The sequence below is a fragment of the Microtus ochrogaster genome, chromosome 2 (genome assembly GCF_000317375.1).
Source record: "Microtus ochrogaster isolate Prairie Vole_2 chromosome 2, MicOch1.0, whole genome shotgun sequence".
Classification (NCBI taxonomy): Eukaryota; Metazoa; Chordata; class Mammalia; order Rodentia; family Cricetidae; genus Microtus; species Microtus ochrogaster.
Window position 1 is genome coordinate 84,243,158 of NC_022010.1, and position 14,574 is coordinate 84,257,731.

Genomic DNA, 14,574 nt, shown 5'->3' on the forward strand with positions numbered 1-14,574 from the left:
TCTTGTTTGATACCTGTTTTGTTATATGTTAAAGTTAAAGCCTTCCTTTTTGTTTAAATAGAAAAGGGGGAAATAGAGTAAGAGGTCCTTCCTTCTATATATTGCTTTAATTGGTTAATGAATAAAGAACAAGCTTGGCTTATAGCATGGGAGGAGAAGGGTGGAGTCAGGGAGATGCCATGGGGCTGCCAGTGGAGATAGACATGCTAAAACTTTGCTCGTAGCCCATGACCTCATGGTGATGTGCAGGTTAATGGAGATGGGTTAAATTAAGATGTAAGAGTTATCCAATAAGAAGTTAGAGCTAATGACTCAAGCAGTGATTAAATTAATACAGTTTCTGTGTGATTATTTTGGGTCTAAGCTAGTCAGGTGGCCGGTATGAACAAGCAGGCCCTCCTCCTACACTGGGCTACCTTGCTCAGAATGATCTTTTCTAGTTCCATTTATTTGTTTGAAAATTTCATAATGTCTTTGTTTTAAACAACTGTTATATTTCCTTTCATGCTATGCATTTTAACTTTGTTATAATACTTTTCATGTTATGAATTCACATACCAAAAAGGCTTTATTATTTTCTGTATTGTATGCTAACTATAATTATTATCATAAATTCTTTTAAAATATTCATTTCAAAGTTTGGTTGGCCTCCATTCTGAGCAGATTGTATGGAGAACAAAAATATAAGCCTATACTTGGACACACATACCCTCAAATTCTAGGTTAGAGAAGAGTCAGGGCAAATTTCTCCTCTACTTAAAGCTGTGAAAACTAGACTCCAAGTTCCAGTCAGTAGCATGCATTATGCTCCTCTGAAATAATAGTCTGAATTGATTAAAATTCTACAAATTTTCCTAATGACTACATAAACTACTTAGGTTCAAACAACTCATGATTCTTATATGCTTGAGAAGTGATTTTACATGTACAATAAATGTGTGTATTAATTAATTGATTTTACATGTACAATAAATGTGTGTATTAATTAATTTTCAAATATACCAATAAAAATTGCTACATTGTTTGGTGCTGTTTTATTAAACACTTTACAAGGCAGGTACTTTACAAGTCAGTTACAAGAGATTTAAACTTTTGAAATCAACTCTAATCCCTTATTCAACTATTTCTTACTCCTGTTCTTTGTTTTATTTTACCATTAACTTTCAATGGATATAAAAATTTAAGTCCTAAAATGTCTTCACCTGGAAAATATATCATTATTATTTTTAAAATAATTTTACATTATTATATAACTTAATCATTTTTCTTTTCTCTTTCTCCTCCAAGCCAGACTAGTGTATCACCATCCCTTGCTCTTTTTCCAGTTCATAAATTATTTTTCTTTAATTGCTTTTGTTGTTGTATTAGTTTATGTATGTGTAGATATTCCTAAATACACAAACATAATATGCTCAATATTTTTAAATATACGTTTTATATTGAAGCAAGCATTATTCTTTTCATCTCTACCTTCAGCATGACAAAAATACACCTTTGTTTTCTGACATTTATGTCCAAGATATACCAAGTCATAAAAAACTATATAATTGTTTGAAGATTAAATTAAGAAATAAGCAAAGTAAATTTAAGAGGACACACACATAAATTAGGTTTTAATTTTTGTTATTTTTTATTCGAAATTTTAAATTTTACCTACCAGCCACAGTTCCCCCTCCTTCTTCTCTCCACTTTCTTCCCAACCTCCCATTCATTCCTGAGAAAGGGTAATGTTTCCCATGGGGTGATCAACAAAGTCTGTGGAATATCAAGCTGAGACAAGAACAAGCCACTTTCTACTATGCTATTAGTATATTGTTTTCCACTTAATCTATTAGCTTTAGACTTGTAATTTGAAATGAACATAAAGAAATTGTCTAGTGCAGCCCTTTCTCCATTTTTCTTTTTACAATCAGGTCTTGTTACTTTCTGTTGTCTTCAAAATGATCTTACTGCAGAGTTTCCTTTTTTTTTTCACTATTTAGCATCAGATATTTCTCTAAATATGACTTTTATCCTTACATTTTTTTCTATAAGTGTTAATATGGTAGTATAATTTTCTTTAATTATTTTCCACTTGCAGTAGGTGGCTATTAACATAATCACCCACAGTTGACCAAACTATGAAGTATTAGGGAATTAAGAATGACTAGTCTTAAAGGGACATCCATATTATTCTTTTCAATTTAAATGCTCAGAAATCACTGCAGAAGAAGTGACATATCGAATGTCAGAGCCAGAAGGGATGGATAACTAGATGAAAACTGTGTCTTCTAGATACCGCAGGGGATCTGCACATACAAGCTCACAGAAGTTACAATGGTATCTACAAGAACTGTGAAAGGTCAAACCAGTCTAAATGACAAGATGGACCAGGGATATAGGTCTGAGGACTTACCCCTAGCAAAGATGGGATTATGAAATCGCAGGGAAAAGGGTAGAACAGATGAAAAGTAGTATACTGACTGAGGTTACACAAGCCCTGAAATATAAAAACAACATGTTCTCAATCATGTGTGAATCCTATCATTGAATCTTTAGATTTTGCTGTCATTGTTTAACTTAGAAAACCTGTAGAGACCTGGAAACCAGAAAGTGATTGTTGGTGGGGGATGGGAAAAACATATACAAGGGAAAAGACATGAAGGAGAAAATTGTCATAATGCCTAGAAAGGGTTTAAGTAAACAAAGTTTGGAGGGTAGGGCAAATGAAGGTGGGGGGAGAGCAAAAATGACAAAAAAAGACCCCATTTGACTATTATTTAAAATTCTTGATTTTATTATCACTTTTAAGTTATGTGTAAATGAGTGCCTCTGTGGGAGTGGTGGTTGTTCGTGACAGTGCAATGTCAACAGAGACTAGATTCAGGAGCCCCTGAATCTAAAGTTGCAAGAGAATGTAAGTTATCTGACCAGTATGATCAGAATTGACATTAGTTCTGGCAATTGTACATGGGTCCTATGGAGGAGCAGTGAATGATCTTAACTGCCAAGCCTTGTCTCTGGCCCCTAAATCTATTTTATAACACACTGTTGATTGTTTTTTCACTCTTTGCCTTTTGGGGGGCATACCACTCAGCTCTCAAATAAATTACATGGAAGTATTCTTTCTTAAAAAGACTGGCTTTAACTTGGCATGTTTATAGTCAGATTTCCTTTTTTTTTCTCTTTTTTTCTTTCTCTTTAATTTTAAATTTTTTATGTGTTGTAAGAGGTCTCCTGCTTGTTTCCCAGCTGCCCTGCAGCTCAGACCCCAAATAATTACATAGAAACCATATTATTTTAATCACTGCTTGGCCCATTAGCTCTAGCTTCTTAATTGCTACCTATTATATCTTAGTTTAACACATTTCTTTTAATCTGTATATTGCCACATGGCTCTGGCTTACTGGGTAAATTTCCTGTGTCATTCTCTGGTGGGGCTACATGGCTTCTCCCTGACCCCATCTTCTTTCTCCCAGCATTCAGTTTAGTTTTCTCCATCTAGCTCTACTCCACCCTATCAGGCCAAGCCAGTTTCTTTATTCATTAACCAATAAAAGCAACACATAGACAGATGGACTTCCTACACCTTGCACATATATTCCCTCCTCCCTCTCTCTGAGTGGACCTTTAGAACTTGGCCTGGTTCTTGACTGTGGATATCTACATCTGCTTCCATTCAATACTGAATAAAGGTTCAATAGTGACAGTTAAGGTTTTCACCAATCTGATTACAGGGACCCTCTCCACTATTGATAAAAGTCTAGCTGGGGTTATCTGTATGGAATCATAGGGATTTCCATAGCATCAGATTTCTGCCTAACCCTATAATGGCTCCTCATTTTAAGAAATCTCTTTCATTGATCTCCCACACTGTCCCATCCACAACTTGTCCATCCATTTACTCATGTTCTCATCCCCATTCCTTCCCTTCTACCACCACCCTTGTCCCCAGTTTACCCTGGAGATCTTATCTATTTCCACTTCTAACGGAAATCCATGCATGTCTCTAGGGTCCTGCTTGTTACCTAGCTTCTCTGGAGCTGTGTTATATAGTCCGGTTATCCTTTGCTTTACACCTAGTATTCATTTATGATTAGAATACGCAACATTCTTGTCTTTCTGGGTCTGGGTTATCTCACTCAGGATTTTTTTTCCTACTTCCATCCATTTACCTGCAAATTTCATGATGTCATTGGTTTTTACTATTGAGTAATACTCCATTGTGTAAATGCACCACATTTTCTTTATCCATTCTTAGCTGAGGGACATCTAGGTTGTTCCACGTTCTAGATATTATGAAAAATGCTGCTATGGATATAGTTGCGCAAGTGTCCTTATAGTATGATTTAGCATCCTTTGGGTATATGTCCAAGAGAGGTAATGCCCAAGAGAGGTAATGCTGGATCTTGAGGCTGTAGATTGAGTTCTAGTTTTCTGGAAAGTTGTCATACTGATTTTCAAAGTGGTAGTACCAGTTTAGACTCATACCTGCAGTGGAGGCCTGTTCCTCTTACTTCACATTCTCTCCAAGGGAAGGTGTTATCAGTGCTTTCAATCTTATCTGTTCTGACTGGTATCTCAATGTTATTTTGGTTTGCATTCCCCTGATGTCTAAGGATGCTGATCAACTCCTTAAATGTTTTTCAACCATTTGAGATTCTTCTGTTGAAAAAAAAAAAAAAGAGATTCTTCTGTTGAAAATTCTCTGTTTAGACCAGTACCCCATTTTTTAATGAATTATTTCATGTTTTGATGTCTAATTTCTTGAGTTCTTAATATATTTAGATATCTGACCTCTGTCAGATGTAGAATTGGTGAACTTCTTTTCCAATTCAGTAGGCTGCCATTTCATTTTATTTAAATGTCCTTTGCTTGCAGAAGCTTTTCAGAAGCAGAAGGCCCCACTAATTGATTTTTGCTCTTTTGCTGTGCTGCTGGTGTTATATTTAGGAAGTGGTCTCCTGTACCAATGCACTGAGGCTACTTCCCACTCTCTCTTCTATCGGGTTAGGTATAACTTTATGTTGAAGTCTTTATCCTCTCGGAATTGAGTTTTGTGCATGGTGTCAATTTGAAATCTTCTACATGTTGATATCCAGTTATGCCAGCACCATTTGTTGAAAATGAATTATTTTTCAATCATACAGATTTTGAGTCTTTGTCAAAAATCAGGTGTAATTAGGTGTGTGGATTAATATCAGGATTTTCTATTAGATTACATTGGTCCACATACCTGTTTTTTATAACAAAACCAATCTGTTTTTATTACTGTAATCCTAAAGCACAGCCTGAAGTCAGGGATGGTGATACCTCCAGACATACCTTTATTATATAGAATTGTTTTAGCTATCCTGAGTTTTCTGTTTTTCCATGTCAAGTTGAGTATCGTTCTTTCAAGGTCTGTGAAGAATTTTGTTGAGATTTTGATGGGGATTGCATTGAATCTGTAGATTGTTTTTGATAGGAATACCATTTTTTAATGTTTATACTCTCTATCAAACTCTTATTTTGCCTTCCAAAATTAGATGGCAAAACTTGATTGGTGAAAACACCGCACACTGTGATGATGGGATATAGAGAAACCAAGTATGTACTGAACAGTAAGTGTCCTCTTTGCTAGCTAAGTTTCACAATACCAGATGGTGTAATAGAGGTTTTTGAGGAAACAAAATTTTTAATGGTCTTGACCACACCTGAACCTTGTGAGATACAAAAGTAACCAGTGTAATAAAATCTGCACATGTACACAGTAGTGGTACTAATGTTATAAAAGGAATGGACTGCTTTCCAACTGGATAAGGCCCAATCCACAGGAAAGGCATATCACTTGTATGTTTATGCATTGTGTTTAATGACAGAGAACACTGGTTCTGTTATTTTTAAGTTGAACAACATGTGATTTCTTCATATATATTTAATGGTTTTCTTTACTGCTTGTCCTACAACACAAACTATTCTTTACATGTGATGAACAATTTTCAAGAACCACATATCAGTAAGTGTACAATGGTTATGTACACAGAAAATAATGTGACTTAATGCTAGGTTTCAGAAGCCTGAAAAATAGCACAGAAGACTGGATTCACAAAGCCTGCTCTGAAATTGCTTTTTAGACTCAAAAGTAATAGAGAATAAATGTTTCAACTTGTATTGTAAAGCTCCACTTATGATTTAAAAATTACATTTGAAATAAATGATTAAACTGTTAAAATGTGTATTAGAAAATGCTGTGCTATTCTACATGGCAATGTGCACAGCTAGATGTTTTAGTACTGCAGAATGGAGGCAGGAATATAAATGATTTCTTTTACAGCTCTGTACTACAATTCCAGTGTTTCGGTATTTGCAACAGAAACAATTTCATGTTTTTTTTTTCTTAAATCAAAATATGAAAACATTAGGACTCTCTTCCTCTAGGGAGTCACTGAAGAAAATCCTCTTGATATCCTGGACCACCATCCCTTGCAATATTATCAGTATTGTAAAAATAAGCTGCACCCAAAGTCTTGCTTCTGTTGGCACATGTCACATGACAAGATCACTATTTTTGACTTGGGAAGGAAGTAGGCAAAAGTTGATTAATACATGCTTAGGTATTTATGATATATTATATTATGTTTAGGTATTTATGGTATTTATGCTATAGGTTAAGGATGAGCAACTGGTGTCTGAATCCTTGGAGACATCTAGTATTTGTGCCAACAAATATAATGATAAAAAACTTTAGTAAAGATGGCTTTTATACAGGAGTGAGGCTTCATTCTTCCCACATCACCTCCATCAACAGGATGCTACTCTGTACTGAGGCTGACATGCTCCATACTGTTATGCACTGTGCATTTTGAAAACCTCAGGGCACAGAAGTCAGGGTTCACATTGGTTAGGTCATTATACCCAATCAAACAAAGCTTCAGAATAAGGAAGACGTGATTGAGGCTCTAGGTGGAGCCAAGTTCTAGTTCCCCAGATATCAGAAGATCCACACCTCCAAGAACTGGTGCTTCATCAAGTACAATGCAAGTGCATTTGAAAACATGGTAGCTGAAAAGTGGCTCATCTCTGATGACTATGGGGTCAAATATATCCCCTGGAAAATTGGCAGGCCCTGTCGTTCCAAGAGCTTCCACTGTACTCTCCTATATTCCCCTCTCCCCCCCGCCAAACAGATTCAATAATAAATCAAACATTTAGTCTGAAAAAAAAGAGAAAAAAAAAGAGGAGAAGAAAAATTATTAGTGATGGAGAGATGGTTTTAGTGATGAAGGGCAAATGCTGCTCAGAGTGACTGTCTGCAATTTTAGTTCCAGGGATCTGATGCTCTCTTCTTTCTTCTTGCTTCTGCAGGCACCAGACATGCACACAGTACTCATGCAGGTATTCAGGGTAAATTCTCATACACATAAATTCCGGATATTTAATTTTAAAAATTTTAAATGTTTTTGAAAAAGAATGTCTTTCCAGGTGAGGTATAGAGGTGCATGCCTGTGAATTCCTGTTATTTTGTAGGCACAAGCACTGAGATGTCAAGATTTCTTCAGTCCAGAAATTAGAAAATCTTCGAAGAAATCTGTCACACATACACAAATATGACTCCTATGTATCTATTTGCAGTTATGATTTGTTATCTAAAAATGAGAACATTTTTAATAGAAAAGATTATAAGTCAGCTACTGTAATACCAAACTTGTATTTTAGCTAGCAAGTGTTATGGTTTGTATCTGAAATATCACCCCAAAACTCCTGTGGTGGAAGCTACTCTGTACGACAGCAAGGTACACAGGTGTACCCCAGGTCACTAAGTTTGGTATCTTGCTCATAGGTTTCCATTTGTGGCTTCGTAGGTTGCTAGGGTGAGCAGTGATGCTGTGTCACTGGAATATGGCTTCTTTTTTCTCTCCATGCAACCAGGCAGTGAGCAATGTTCCTGGATTCTGCCCCAAAGTCCTGCTAAGGCTTAAAAGCAGCTGATCAAACCAACTAGGGAATTTAAATTGTGAGAATTCCATACGTGGGTACACTGTATTTACACTATTTCCACCGCTCCTTCTCTCACCTCAGTAACCTCCCCGCAACACTTCCTCTGGGGCACACAGCCATTCTTCTAGTGGTTACACTGAATTATACTTGTAGAGTCCATTCACTATTTGTATTAGGGGTTCTGTTCGTGTGAAGAGACACCATGATCACAGTAACTCTTTCTCCCAGCATTCAGTTTAGTTTTCCCCACCTAGCTTTATTCTACCCTATCAAGCCAAGCCAGTTTCTTTATTAACCAATGGTATTCACAGCATACAGAGGGGAACATCACATCACAGGGGTCTAATCTTCTATTATGCAGAGGCCAGAAGCTGGGTGTCTCTTTGAACCTGATTCTCACATTTTCTCAGCCTGACTGGATGTTAAGAGGCCCCAGAAATTCTCCTGCCTCTTCCCAACCCTCAGTTTGGAGGTAAGTTTACAGTCATGAGCAAGACATCCAGACTTTTTAAATGGGTGTCAGGATCTGAACTTTGGTCCTCATGATTGAGTGCTGGTTGTTCCTAACCCCTGAGTCATCTCTCCAGTGCCCACATAAGTTTGCCAGTGAGTTTATTTTCTGATTTTTATTTGTATTACAATTTTCCCCACTATATGCATACTTCTTAGTACTCTTCACTAATTCTCCTTTAATAATAAGTACCTTTCATATCATAGGTATCCTTTTTTTTTAAACTGTTGTTCTTCTAATAGAATGTCAGAAGCATAAAGATTGTCTTTACAGCCCAGAAAAGGCCTTGGTACCTAATAAGAAATCAATGAATACTTATGAACTGATTGCAATTACAAATGTGAGAATTAGACTTTACATCCACCACAGAGTCATTTAAGTTACAAATATTATTATGTTTTTATTTTTGAATATACTATTAATTTATATACAGCTATTACAATAAGTTTTTTATCTTTATTTTATTTTTTAAGAAAGAAAAAAACAATCAAGTCCCCCTTCCTCATCAGCTCAAAGAGCAATCAGGGTTCCCTGCCCTGTGGGAAGTCCAAGGACCACCCACCTCCATCCTGGTCTAAGGGAAATGGGAGGTGGTGGCGGGGAAGAGACAGAAATCTTTAATAAATAAATTAATTAAAAAAAGAAAAAGAAACTATCTTTTCTCATTTTACATACCAACTCCAGTTCCCACTCCTTCCCCTCCTCCCACTCCTTCCACATATCTTCCTACTCCAACCCCCATGGGCTCCTCAGAGAGGGTAAGGCACACTGCTTTGAGAAAGGTCCAAGGCCCTCCCTACTGTATCTAGGCAGAGCAATGTATCCATTAAGAGAATGGGTTCTCAAAATCCAGTACAAGCAGTAGGAATACAAGAGGATATACATACGAAAAAGAAACATTACTAAAGCTTAAATCACACATCAAACCCCACACACTAATAGTAGCATACTTCATCAACCCACTATCCATAATGGGCAGGTCAACCAGACAGAAACTTAACAGAGAAATAAGAAAATTAACAGACATCATGACTCAAATGGACTTAACAGACATCTAGAGAACATTCCACCCAAACACCAAAGAATATGCATTCTTCTCAGCACCTTACGGAATCTTCTCTAAAATTGACTACATACTTGGTAACAAAGCAAACCTCAACAGATACAACAATAATTGGAGTAACTTCCTGTGTTTTATTGTATCACCATGGTTTAAATTAGAATTTAACAGCACCACTAACTGAAGAAAGTCTACAAACTCATGTAAATTGAACAGTGCTCAACTGAACCACCCTTGGGTCAAGCAAGAAATAAAGAAATTAAAGACTTCCTAGAATTCAACAAAAATGAAGACACAATGTGCCCAAACATATGGAACACTAAGAAAGCAGTGCTAAGAGGCAAGTTCATACATAACATTAAGTGCCTACATAAAGAAAGTAGAGAAATCTCACACTGGTGATTTAACAGCATAACTGAAAGTTCTAGAACAAAAAGAAGTTTTTAAGCATAAACATTTTTCATGTTTAAGGCAACTAAGAATTTTAGATTCCTAGAATCCATAAAAGAAAGGATGGTTTATGAGACTGAGAACAAATGCTTTATTTCTAGGAGCATGTTGCCCAGTGACTATTTTACATTTCTCCTTTCTCCACTCCTATTTAAAATCTGAGGACTCCGTCTCTAAATCATCCACTTCACTAAGCAGAAATGTAGCTTCTCCCCAGTCTTGAAATGTTTGCTTGAATTGTCTTTGTGTTGTACTGCTCTTTGTCTCTACTTCCTTTCTTAATCTACTTTGCAGGGAAATCTAATTTCTTTTCTAAATTGAAGTTGTGTGCTGCCAGTTCTGATATTTTACTATCCACATTCTCATCAGGGCTATCATCCCTGAACTTGTGAGTCAAAAGCATTGCATAGAATTGCTTTGAAATATATGTTTGGATTGAAATACCATCGTATTTAAACATATCAAAATTAATTGTGCTTCTCATACAACCTGTGTGTGTGTTTGCATACTAAATTACATTTTATAGGCTAGCAGAATTAAACATTACCTACTTACAAGATCATAAAATCAAGCATGAGTTGAAGAATATAGCTATCTTTCTTAGCAGCACTACTATTGTACTCTTTATGGGGTACAATTTCTAATTCATACTTTAATGAGCCTTCCATAAAGGAAAATATGACCTATCCTGGTTTTGAAAAATAGTTTTCTGTAAATTAGCTGTCATAGAATTTCAGGAGATAATACAATATGAGATATATCAAATTACATACTATTTATGATTACCTTAGCTTTCTTTCTTTTAACATCTTGATGCACCTTATTTAATTATAATTTATTCATGAAATTAATTATCATATTGATTACTTTTGAAGAATGCATATAGCTTGACTTGTGCATGTGCTCTGTGCTCATCACCTATGCAGGTAAGTGTTTTGCAATTTCATTGTGCACGATTTGAGTACTTATATTATAAGGGAAGACTTATAATATGTTTGGCACAAGACTACACCATATTCTGAAGTCTGAGCTAAAGATTATGTTCATCAGAATAACAATTTATCATGATGTCCAAGGATATTTATGCTAAGGCTCAATTTCCTTTTTCTTTATTATTAATGGTGCTTTAAAGAAATTTCATCTTGAAAACATCTTAGAGTCATTAATCCTTAGGATGAGTGTGAAAGTAGTTGAGAATACTTATCTGTACTATGAAAAGGGCAAAGTCAAAGAGAGCCAACATGGAAATATTTCCAAATTATCAGAAGAAAGACTTCCCATAGAATATATAGCCAAGCACAGACAAGGTGAATGTGTTTTTGTCTATTTAGATTTAATTTTTTTCAAATTGTGTTGTGCTTTCCAGTGTAAAATATTTTAAAGTAATAGAATAGAAAAATTCCCATGGACAAAATTATTATCTCTTCTTTTTTTCTGGATTAACACATTCTCAAACTCATCCTTTCTTTATTTTCTCCATGCCCATTGAGAAATGATATGTATTTTTATGAATAATTTAAGGGATGTAACCACAGGTTCTAGATTAAGTAGTCCATGAGATGCATTGGTGTATGCAGAGCTTCTTGCTATATAAATCATGTTTTATTTCTACTGACTATTAAAATAGTAATATTTCTGCCAGTGTTTTAATTGAGCATGGTAGATATAGTTTTCCAAAGCAGATTGATAACAATTTTCAGACAATTATTTGGCTGAAACTGCCTGGTGTGATAACCTATCCACTTGACACATGGAATTTAGAGTTGAAAGTTTCATCAAGAGCTATACTCCTGTGGGCAAAGAACTTCACTAACTTTGTTCTTTGAGTGAACATCTGTCAGTGTCAAACTCTCTAGATTTTACTTCTAATAAATTGTTATTTTAATTTAATATTATAGGTTTTTTCCTTGACACATAATTCCAGTTTTTAAGTTACACGAGAAAATATCAACATTCCATTGCATGCTCTGATGTGCACTTTCACCTTCAGACACAAGAATGTGCACAAGCACATTGTAAACCCATGCATTCGCACAGAAAATATACATGCATACAAAACTTACAAAAATCGAAACAAATCTTATAAAATGTTCTCTCAGCTGTTTATAACATGTAAATTTTACTTCAGATATGCTTGCAGGTGCTATATTTTATATATATACTATTTCTATTATTGCTTTCATCACTAACAAAGTCATGGACTTGGCTTCTTAGTCACACATTTAGACCTTAAGGAGTTCTGGCTTCAGAAAAGCACTTGTAAAATATTTTGGGGGGTTAACTCATATTTTATATACTAATCTTCCTTAATTTCAGGTCATATTAATTTTAACAATGGACAAATTAATTATTAACTAAAGTTTGATTAATTAAACAGATTTGAAAGAACCCTTCTTTTTGAAGTTTAATACAGATTTACATTGAATCTGAAAACTGTCACCACCATTAGATAATTATTTTGGTGGGTGTATGAAATATAAGATATTAGTTTTATTTAAATCCCATTTTAATCCTCCTTTATGAGAATTAAAGTAATTCAAAAGAATTAATTCTAGGTAGATGATTGATTTATAGAGTTCTATTTCTGAGTATCACCTTTATTGCAGAAGAAATGTATTTTTTCTAGGTCTTGCCTTTTAATGAGTTGGAAATTAAAATGAACTTTAATTTTAAACTTAGTATTCAAAAGAAGAAGATAATTGTCCTTATTGACTCCCCATAATCATCCATAAACCAGGTTATTATGCAATTTTCCTTTTAATTATGAAAAATGTAATACTTCAGAAATTTCATCTCATCATTTACCACTTCCCATGTGAGCCACTTTGGGATGTTTGTGAAAGAAGAAAATATGATATTTCAGTATGATGTTTGTAAGCTTAATGAAAGGTTCAAAAGCCCTCCTTTCCCCAACAAAACAAATTGCACTGATGGAATAGTTTCCAAACTTAAAATCAATAACTAATAATATTTATTTTGCCTTCCAGATATTTTAAAAGATTGGGAAGTAAGAGACATTACAGATTCAAATAAGCCTCTCTTAGAGTACAATAAAACTGTACTGCTGTAAATACCTTAACATAACCAAAGACTTTAAAGTCTATTTAATGAGCCCAATGCAATCTGGATTTATGGATTTTAAAGACTACTAGCTATTCTTTTTTCCTCTTATATGACTTATATCAAGTACAATAACAACTTTATATGTCAAGCTATAAAAATATATACTTTTATTTTAGCACAAACTAACATATGTATTCAAGATCAAATTGTTGCTATCTTCTTAATATAATGTTAATAAATACAAAATCAGACTAAGTTAAATAATGGCTAGAAAGAAACATGACAAAATCATTTTTTTCTGTTAAAAATAAGGTAATTAACTTATCCTAGAAGCATAATAACTAAAATTAAACACATAAATACTATTTTTGAATCACTTATCATAATGCCCCAAAATTTATATTACCCAAAGAGTAGTGATATATTTTATCATCTTATGATTAGGAGACATGAAGTTTTAGGGAATTAATTATGATATAATCAATATGTGACACATTGTCCTTTTCCAATGTATGCATTCACTGTCTGTTAAATCATGGACTTAAACAAACAATCCTAAGAAAATGTCCAATAACATGTGTAGAAGGAGGCGGTTTGTTCACTCCCGACTGTCCAGAATCAAAATAATCACCCAGAAATTATAATGATTGCTATTGTTTGGATAATAGCTTAAGCATGTTTCTGGCTAACTCTTTTATACTCTACCAACCCATCTCCATCAATCTGTGTATTGCCACATGGCTGTGGCTTACCAGGTAAAGTTCCATTCCCGACATTTGTTTCAAGCTGGGCTACATGGCATCTTCCTGACTCTGCCTACCCTCTCTGTCTCTCTGTCTCTGTCTCTGTCTTTCTCTCTCTCTGTGTCTGTGTGTGTATAATATGTTCCAGCCTGACTATATTCTGTTAAGCCTTTGAACAAAAGCAGCTTTTTTATGAACCAATGGCAATAAAACATATTCACAGCATACATCACCTCCCACATCAAACATATAGTTTTCTTGCTACTTCTTTGTCTCACAATAGATAACCAATAATATATCAGAATTGTATATATATATATATATATATATATATATGAATACATTACTTTTGTCAAAATTTCATTTTAATAAACAATAAAATAATAGAATAAATGGACTTAATTTATGACTTTATTTTTTTATTAGTCATTCATTTATGGAACATAACCATGGTTTTTTTCTTTACTATTTTCAAATACTATTCAATTGTGTAATTACATACTTTTGCTTTAAATACTCATCTGTTGGTGGGTGCTAGAATTGTTTCTTTTATTTGTTTCCTATGAATCATGGCTTTGAACATTAGCATACATGGATATTCACATGTATAAACATTCATATACATGTATAATTTCATTATTCTTGCCATGCAATCAATAGATATACTAAGTCTACTATGTGAATTATGACAAAGTAGAAGTTTGTTCTGTTTATTTCTCTAACTTTCTTTTTTTTATTTTCTAACTTTTCTAAGTAGATGCTTTGTTTTTTCTTTTGATTCTCAATAA

The 14,574-nt window shown here is 34.3% G+C and overlaps 1 pseudogene; it reads left to right on the forward strand.

Annotated features, from left to right (window-relative positions):
• LOC113457971 overlaps window positions 1-7,157 on the forward strand; it is a 140,265-nt pseudogene extending 133,108 nt beyond the window's left edge.
• Window positions 7,158-14,574: the final 7,417 nt, after the last annotated feature.